General features: G+C 52.2%; 1 protein-coding gene across 1 annotated transcript in view; it reads right to left on the minus strand.

The window, feature by feature from the left end:
* The window catches only part of LOC144326657 (uncharacterized), a 279,931-nt gene that overhangs the window by 120,887 nt on the left and 149,068 nt on the right, over nt 1–9,976 (minus strand). The gene's annotated exons all lie outside the window — the stretch shown is intronic.

Here is a 9,976-nt window from a genome sequence, read left to right on the forward strand (position 1 = left end):
AAAAAACCTCGCTACGTGAGTGGACGCAGTGAGAGAAGAAGATTGGTGCTTCTCGAGCTCACAAAAGTCAAGCGAGATGACTACAGAACAGCAAATAGCAGCCCTGCAAAATGCAGTGACACAACTCAACGCGGAGGTAATCGCATCCAGGAAGAGGGAAGACGAAGCGGCTGCCGCCTGCAGGGATCTCCAAGCCAGGTTGGAAGTGCTTACTAAGCAGGGGCAACCGGGACCCAGATCCGAGGGGATTGGGCTGGGGAAGAGAGGAGGCAGCCTTGTATCTCATTTCGATGGGAATTTACAGCAGTACCCCAACTTCTGAGCAGACGTGCTGTTTGCGCTGCAACTGCTGGATAAAGACTTTAGAGATGAGCAAGAGAAAGTGGGGTTTATCTTATCTCATTTGCATGGAGACGCTAAAGCGTGGCTGCGTAATCTGTGGAGAGATAAGGATCCGGCGCTCCGAAGTGCGGATGCATTCATTAAAGCGATGGATTCGTGTTTTTTATCTAATATAGACATTGATATCGCCAGAAAAGACATACATGGTTTGAAACAAGGAAGAGCCACTGTAAGGCAGTATCATTCTCGCTTTTTTGCATTGGTCAACGCGCTGGGTTGGGAAAAACATTCTGCTCCAGTCAGAGACCTTTTTTGGGAAGGCTTGAATGCAAATGTTAAAGATGAAATTGCAAGGGGGGAGAGACCCAAGAGCACTCAGGAAATTGTCCAGCGGGCGCTGACAATTGGGGTGTGTCTGGAAGAACGTCCATGGAGCAAAGATGAAGGGCGTTGGGGACGCACGCCAGCGAGAACACCTCCCCTCTTTCCCAGGGATGCAGCGCGTGCGCAATCCACACCTCCGCAGGGAGGGGGAGAGGAACCGATGGAGATTGGAGGCGCCAGGGCTCAGTCAGCAACCAGAGCCCTAACACCGGGAGCAGTCAAAGCGAAGCCGCCTAGAGGGAACAGGAAGTGCTACATCTGCGACAGTGCTCAGCACATGGCGAAAGAGTGTCCCCAGAGGCTCCACAAGCACACTGCAGCCTCCGCAACAGTAACGGAAGCAACTCAGCAGAGAGAACCACAGCAGGGAAACGACAGAGTCTGGCTGGAAACAGAGGCACTGGGGCCCAGCCAGACGAGTCAGTGAAGCAGTCCCCAGAAATTTTGCAGCCCACAGACCCCCTCCCGCCCAAACCAGTGGTGCAACTCACCGCATCGCTCCAGCTACCCAATGGACTCACTATGGAAGTGCCTATTACTATTGACTCTGGCAGTAACGCAGACTTTATAGGACTGGAGTTCATTCAACAACACAACATAGCGCTACTGCCAGCCACGCTGCCCCTGAAGGTTGTCACGGTGGATGGCAGGGAGTTGCTAGGGGGGCAGGTGGTGCAGCAAACGCCACTGATGGTGATGCAAATTGGGAATCACCGGGAAGTCATCAGCTTCAATGTCACCCAATTGCCGGACACGCCTGTAGTATTGGGCATGAGTTGGCTGTACAGGCACAGTCCAGCATTGGCTTGGTACCAACGCCAACTGACTTTCGGCTCCTCCTACTGTGCGGAACATTGCATTATACCTAGCCCAGAAGGGGAAGAGGATGACCCGCAGTTACAATTGGGCACGCTGCAAGCAGTGCCACTCAAGTACGCAGAGTTTTTGGAGGTTTTCTGCGAGAAGGAAGCGGACAAGCTACCTCCCCACAGGTTCTATGACTGCAAGATTGACCTCCTGCCGGGGGCGATGCTGCCGACCGGGAAACTGTATTCCATGTCTGAAGACGAACTGCAGGAACTCAGGGAGTTCATAGATCACAATTTGAAGCGCGGTTTCATCCGGGAGTCGAAAGCAGTGGGGGGCAGTCCCGTATTCTTTGTGAAGAAAAAGGACACACCCCAAAAAAGGCTTGTGGTGGACTATAGAATTTTGAACTCGAAAACCAAGCCCTCAGCCTTCCCCATGCCCAAGACCTGCTCGCGACTGTGAGGAAAGGACGCGTTTTCACCAAGTTGGACCTGCGAGGGGCGTACAACCTGATTCGCATACGGGAGGGCGACGAGTGGAAGACGGCCATGTTCACGCCACTGGGCACCTATGAATACAGAGTTATGCCCTTCGGATTACAAAATGGCTCGCACTGCTTTCAAGCCTTCATGCATCACGTGTTGGCGGGACTCCTCTACAAGAAGTGCGTCTGCTTCCTGGACGACATCCTGATATTTTCAGCATCGCGAGAGGCTCATGAGAGGGATGTCAAGGAAGTTCTGCAGAGACTGCAGGAGCACAGACTGTACGCCAAGCTGGAGAAGTGCCAGTTCGACATGACGGAGGTGGATTTCCTGGGCTACAAATTGTCGGACAAGGGGCTCGCCATGGACAGCGCCAAGGTTCGCTCAGTACAGTGGTGCCTCACAAGACGAATGCCTCGCAAGACGGAAAACCCGCTAGACGAAAGGGTTTTCCGTTTTTGAGTTGCTTCGCAAGACGATTTTCCCCATGGGCTTGCTTCGCAAGACGAAAACGTCTTGCAAGTCTTGCGATTTCCCCCCCGCTTCCCCCCCTTTTTCTAAGCTGCTAAGCCGCTAATAGCCTTTTAGCAGCTAAGTCGCTAAACCGCTAATAGCGCTAATCCGCTAAGCCGCTAATAGGGTTGCTTCGCAAGACGAAAAAACCACTGGACGAAGAGAATCATGGAACGGATTCTTTTCGTCTTGCGAGGCACCACTGTATTGGACTGGAAGAGCCCACGCAATCGGAAGGAAGTCCAGCGGTTTGTCGGCTTTGCCAACTTTTACCGCAAGTTCATCAAGGGGTTCGCTATGCAGACGGCGGCCATCACCGACACGCTCAGCTCCAAGAAGAAGAAATTCATCTGGACGGAGCAAGCGGAGCAGTCCTTTCAGAAACTCAAGCGTCTCTTCGCGTCCGAAGAGCAGCTACTGCATGTGAATCCCAGCAGACCGATGAGGGTGGAGACAGACGCCTCAGACAGGGCCGTGGGAGCTGTCCTGTTGCAACAAGACCCGCATGGGGACTGGAGACCGTGCGCCTTCTACTCCAGGAAGCTCAGCAAGTCAGAGCAGAACTACACCATCTGGGACAGGGAGTTGCTAGCTATTCATGCAGCGTTCAAGGCATGGCGGCACTTCCTTATCGGAGCCAAACACACAGTGCAGGTCCGCATGGACCACAAGAACCTGGAGTACTGGCGCACGGCAAGGTTCCTGAACCAGAGGCACATACGATGGGCGGAGTTCTTCGCGGACTTCGACTTCAGGATAGAGTACATCCCAGGCGACAACAACGTCATGGCGGATGCACTGTCCAGGAAGCCGCAATACCTCGAGGAGGCGGCACCGTCGGCGGCCAAGCACATTTTCGCACCGGAAGCGTGGGCGTGCGCTTCGGAAACCGTGGACCTGGATGCCGTACGTCGCGCGCTGCAGGAGGACCCCTTCGCACAAGCCAAGATGGAGGAGGTGCACAGGGGCAAGGTGAAGGACGACGAGTTCCAGATACGCGACGGATTACTCATCCGCAAGGGGGCACTCTACGTACCGGGAGACGACCTCCGCGCAAGGGTACTGCAGCAGTTACACGACGCTCCCACCGCCGGGCACTTTGGCAAAGAGAAGACTGTAGAATTAGTAGCCAGAGATTTTTGGTGGCCCAAGATGCGGGGGGAAGTCGCGGATTACGTCTCGAGGTGCGACACCTGCCAGAGGGCCAAGTCAGTGCACAAACCGCCGGCGGGACTGCTGGAACCGCTGCAGACACCGCTCGAACCGTGGGAGAGGGTGGCCCTGGACTTTGTCACGGATCTGCCCAGCTCGAGGGGCAAGACAGCAGTGCTAGTGGTGGTGGACATGTTCACCAAAATGGCCCACTTCATTCCGTGCGCGAAGGTGGCCACGGCCGAACAGACCGCCAAACTGTTCATAGACCACGTGTTCAGGGTTCACGGTCTACCACGGTCTATCCTGTCCGACTGGGGGCGACAGTTCATCTCGAACTTCTGGCAGAAGCTGATGGGCTTCCTGAACGTCAAGATCAACCTAGCGTCGGCGAGACACCCGCAGACCAACGGACAAGCGGAGCGGGTCAACGCCATCATGCAGCAGTACCTGAGATGCTACGCAAATCAGCAGCCCGCAACATGGGTGGACTACCTGCCGCTCGCCGAGTTCGCCTACAACAACACGAAGCACGTGTCCACGGGAGTGACACTGTTCTTCGCCAACAACGGGAGGCATCCCAGAACTTTCCCGGGATTAGAGAGAGTGGGGGAGGGGGAGCCACGGGCAGCGGAAGCCTTAGCATCAGAGTTGCAGGAGGTCCACGAACAGCTTAGGAGGCAGTTAGAACTAGCAAAGCACGCATACAAACTGCAGGCTGACAGACACAGAAGGGTTGGGGAAGACATACAGATGGGAGACTGGGTTTGGTTAGCAGCTCAGGCAGTGCCGGCCAGATCGTTAGCCAAGAAGAAGCTTGGACATAAGCAGCTAGGGCCTTACCAAGTCGAGGCACAGGTCAATCCAGTGGCCTTCCGGTTGACACTTCCGGAGGGATCCAGAATGCACCCGGTGTTCCATAGATCAGTACTCACGCCCTATAAAGCACCTCACAGATTTCAGGAGCCAGGCACGGCACCAGACCCGCTCAGGGAAACGCCCACAAAGAGGGGGTCGCCAAGGGGGGAACCCATCAACGAAGTCACGGAGATTTTAGACTCGAGATGGGGGGAAGAGGGAGTAGAATATCTCCTTGCCAGAGAAGGTACCCCGGCCAGCGCCAACAGTTGGGTGCCGGATTATGCCTTGGAGGAACCTCTGCTCAAAGAAGAATTTCATGCCCTCTTCCCACACAGGCCCATGCCAGCAGAGTATTTCGACGACTGGCTTTTCACACCCACACTTTCAGCCAGCACATTCCAGGGGTTCGCCTCGGACGAGGAACCGGCACCAGACACACGCTCTCCGGAGGGATCACCCTCGGGGTCTGCCTCAGACCGCTCTTATTGGTGGGACGATCAACCAGAGGAGCAGTGGCGCAGGAAGTGGCTGGGGGGTCCTTGGCAGGCAACACCCTCAGATGAGAACGGGGGAGAGACGGACATGGACGTGTTGGGGGAGGACGTTGGGTTCGAGCACGGAGGCAGAGAGATGGAGGCAGAGGAGATCGACGTCGACGAGAGCACGGAGAACGAGCCGGACTTATCCGGCTGGATGTACGACACGGGGGACGAACTGTATCCGGCACTCACCCCCACAACGACGGAGCACCCAGTACCCACACCGGAAGGAGGGGAGGGGGAAGGGGGGGCTTCGAGGGGGGGTGGATGTCAGGGGCTCAGGAGCAGAGGCACAGGAGAGGGAGGAAATAGAGACCGAGGGGGAGGAATCTGAAGGAAATGTTAGCGATGACAGCCGTCCGAGGTCTCTGAGTTTCTCCAGTGACTCGGAGGATTCACAGAAAGGGGCTCCCATGGTCAGAGCAAGGGGGACACCCCAGGAAGAAGGGGCTAGAGGGGACTCAGAGAGCAGCAGTTGGAAATCAGGACCAGCTTCTCCACCAGAGCGCAGTAGGGGGGAGGAGTCCCAGGCATCGGGATCAGGCGGCACACCGCCAGTGGGAGGACATGAGTCAGGATTGGCCACGCCTCCATCGGAGAGCGAGGAAACGGTCAAAAGGAAGGTCGGAGACTGGGCACGTGCGCCAAGTTCAAATGTACAAGAGGGCGGCGCAGTGGGCAGCCCGGATAGGGAGCCAGGTCCCAAAGCCCGCCGAAAGGAGGGAGGAGACTCAGGGGGGTCAGCGTCAGCAGAGTCCAGGACGGAAGGGACCCCGGGGGGTAGAAGGACCCAGAGGAGAAAGGAGAGACGGAAGAGGTGGAGTAAGGTTAGAGTCTTAAACTGGTGTACAGGGGGCAGAGACTCAGATGGAGCTTCGCCGGTCTAACCTCTAGACGTAGAGATGCACGCTAGGGCTTGAAAATGGAAACTGTACTTCAATAAAGACTTTTGTTCATTACTACCGGCTAGCGTTGGTCCTCTGTGAGCTGGGACCTGGAGGCAGTCTCTGACAGTATCCATCATCAAACTCACACAGGGGAGAAACCATTTGAATGTAAGGAGTGTGGAAAGGGCTTCACCAATGTTGGAAATGTTAGAAGACATCAATGGACTCACATGGGAGAAACCATTTAAATGTATGGAGAGTTGAAAGAGTTTCTTTCAGAGTGGAACCCTAATTTCACACACAGGAAACTTAGACGACATCAACAGACTATTTGTTTGTCGGGGACAAGCAAATAATTGTATGGAGTGTGGAAAGAGCTTCAATAGAAGTGGAAACCTTGGCAAACACCAGCAAACTCAGAGGGAAAACCACTTACGTATATGGAGCATAGATAGCGCTTCAGTCCTGATGTTTCTACAAAACATCAATGGACTCGCAAGGACAATCCACAAACTACAAAATCATAGTTTGAATGGAAGGAGTGTGGGAAGTGCTTCAATTGCTTTATATATAGATAATTTTATTAATACTGTATATAATTTTTTTTACAAATTTCATTCAAAAATGGAAGCATTCACTTCCGGGTTCTTGGCGTTTGAAAGCCCCAAACATTCGACTTCCAAAGCGTTCAACAACCAAGATTCCACTGGGTATCCAGCAATTGTGTGTTGTCCAACGATATCCATTCTTTTAACCAACACAAAGAGGCTGCTTCATGGTAGAAAATCTAGCAATGCGAAGCCACCTCTATTTTTAGTATCTATCAAAATTTTATACTTTCTTCTTGGTGTTTCCCCTCGCCAGAGTAATCATGAAATATCTCTTTGCCATTTGTTAAAGAAGCTTGTATTATTTATTATTGGTATCATTTAGAATACAAACAGTATCTTAGGTAAAACATTTCTCTTTATGGTTGAAATCCTTCGTAAAAGTGAAAGTTTCATCCTCATATTTCCAAATGCTTTTTTTACATCTTTTGATACTCTAACGTAATTGGAATATGTTGTCATTCAGTGTTTTTCAAATAAACCCTTATTTAGTCTCCATCTATGCAATGAACTCTTTTCACCCCTCATTATCATCCATGTTGAGTTTTGATCTGATATAGTTCTTGGCTGGATCTCTACAGTCTTTAATCCTGTAGGCAGTTCCTTCAATATCCAGATCATGTTTCTTATTCCCGTAGAATCCTTTGAATCAGAAGAACATGTTTACTCTTGTTCTAAATCTCCAAGATTCTGGGGTCTGAATCTCCAAGATTCTGGGTTGGCAAACTAAGGCCTGTGGGCCGGATCAGGCGCAATTGCCTTCTAGATCCGGCCTGTGGACGGTCCAGGAAGCGCACGTGGATTGCCAGCACACACGTTCTTTCCCTCTCCCTCACATGGCAGCGCTTTTCTCCTCAGGGACGAGCAATCTTGTCCCACACCGGGCGCCATCAACGGGGGGAGTCAGCTCACCCCCCTGCCTGCCTCTGAAGGGTGGCGCTGGGAAGGGGGGGATTTGACTGCCGTCTGCTGCTGAGTTTTCCTCTTGCTCCTCCTCCCTCTCCCTCAGTCTATCCTTCCTTCCTTTTCTGCGCCCCTTCTCCTCACGCGCTTTCTTCGTCACCCCCTCCCTCCTTCATTCCTCCCATGGCATTCAGGCGGTTTGTTGCAGCGTCCGCAGCTGTCGCTTGCGGGTTGGGAAGCAGCAGCAGTTGGTGGGTAAAAGCTGCAGCAACGCCCCGGTTCCCCTGCCTCTGTCCTTCGCTCCGCCGGGGCTTCTGCTTCTGTCTTCTCCGGCCCACGCAGCCTCCTGCCCTGCCCTGGCACCTGGCTGGAGAAGCCCAACTGGGGCTATTGGGACGACAACTGGGACAGGTAAAGCCAAACATCTTCAGGCCTCTTTGCGGGCGGGCCAAAATCGCTCATTTCCCCCCGAAATATGGTCTGGTCCCCAACAAGGTCTGAGGGACAGTGGACTGGCCCTCTGCTGAAAAAGTCTGCTGACCCCTGATCTAGTAGATCCATTGTTGTAACCATATCAAAAAAGTATTTGGTATTTTGCCTTCTTTTGAGACACTTTCCCTCAGTGTTCTCTCATAGTCCAGTGATACTACTCCATTAAATTCACCCATAATAATTATATTTCTGCCATAAACCTCAGACATACTTTCCTCCAGTAGTTGGAAGAAATCTCATGCGAAAAGTGGCTCTGAATCTGAAAGTCCCAGTCCCAAGTCTCAATCCTGCCACCCTAAGATATTATAAGCAAGCCCCACATTCCTCTTTCCACCTGCAATAGGGAGGTTAGAACGACACTTAATACCCGGCAGGGATCATAAGAGCCAGAATTGCTTTGCATTCACAAACGCTGTGTGAAATATCACTAGTGAACAGAATAATTTAAAGAAGGAAACCAACAACAGTATTAAAAGAGAGAAAAAGTGGATTTGAAATGACCCAACCACAAGATGAAAAGTCTCCATACCAAATGAGGGAAGGGGGAGGCATTGGGGGGGGGGGCTTTTGAAGTCTCCCTGCTGGCAAGGGAATTCCAGAGCAAGGGCGCCTCTGTCTGGCTGGAGTCCCTCACTGCCTCATCTCCAGCAGGAAGGGAGGATTTCCAGACTGGGACCCTTCACTCTTAGGGGGAGGTGCTGGGGCCTGGGTAGCTGGATGGATGGACATCAGCCTGCAGAAATGCTCCCCCTTCCTTTCACAGGACTGTTGTGGTGTTGCATGTGTGTGACAAGGCAACACTCAAGAACAGTTCCCACCAACCAACATTACATCATTCCTCCACTGCCCACAAGAGGGCGATCTAGAATTGCAGAGTTGGAAGGGGCCACGAGGGTCATCTAGTCCAGTCCCCTGCAATGCAGGAATATTTTGTCCAAAGTGGGGTTCAAACCCCCGACCCATAGATTCAGAGTCTCATGCTCTACCGACTGAGCTCTAAAAGGGAGAGTTTCAGTTCAAGCAGAGCCCAGAATAATTAGGGTTGCCATATTTCAAAAAGTAAAAACCAGGACAACCCCAAAACTGTAGAACTTTTTCTTTTTTAGACAAGGCCCCAAATAAACGCCAAAAAAAAAGCCCATGATTTTTCGACTGACTTTTCTTAAATTCAGGACAAAGTGTCATCTTTTGGAAATTCTGCCTTTGAAATCTTTTGCTAGTCTTTCTTTTGAAGGGGGGGGCGTTCAATCTGGCCAGTCCCCACGCAAAAGAATAAATGGAAACGTATCCAAAAGGGCAGCATTTGGAAACCACCTGGTTGCAAACCACTCTGGGTCCCTTGGCCTCCTGCTAGCAGAACTGCCTGAACTGGGAGCAGAGTAGGACTTACTTCCGAGTAAGCAGGCATCGGATGGAAAATTGGGTATCAATAAGGCTTTTGGCCGTGAATTCATACCTACAGCTGTCGCAGGAAACACCCCCCCCCCTTTTCATAACACTGTAATGCACAAGCACCACACGCACCTCCCACCACCCCGACTTGGAGATGCCCCTTTTAGAGGAACATCCCCTAAAAGCCTTCCGTAAATAAGGAAGCGCTACCTTGTCAGCCCCAATCTAGAGAAACCCCGAAATTCCTCGCTTATTTCCCCGGAGCGCTCCGTCTCGCCCTATTTTTCTTACGAGTAGACCGGGCGACTAAACTCTAGGTCAACCAACGGTGGCCCGACCAATCAGCATTACCGAACAGCGCCCCTTGCGGCGGCCACGCAGGTACTGCACGCTACAGCCGCTCTTTTCCCTCTGACAGCTCTCAAATACAAAGTTTCCGAATTCAATTGACCGTGACTGATCTAATCAAAATGTTGCAAGTTGTTTCCGAAAGGCGAAAGTGCTTTGAACTTCAGCGACAGTATTCTTTATAAATTCACCATAAATCGGCCGTACCTTGGATTTTCACCGGACCACTTTTATTACACTACATATTTCAGGGACTACCA

Source organism: Podarcis muralis, chromosome 2 (genome assembly GCF_964188315.1).
Source record: "Podarcis muralis chromosome 2, rPodMur119.hap1.1, whole genome shotgun sequence".
Taxonomy (NCBI): domain Eukaryota; kingdom Metazoa; phylum Chordata; class Lepidosauria; order Squamata; family Lacertidae; genus Podarcis; species Podarcis muralis.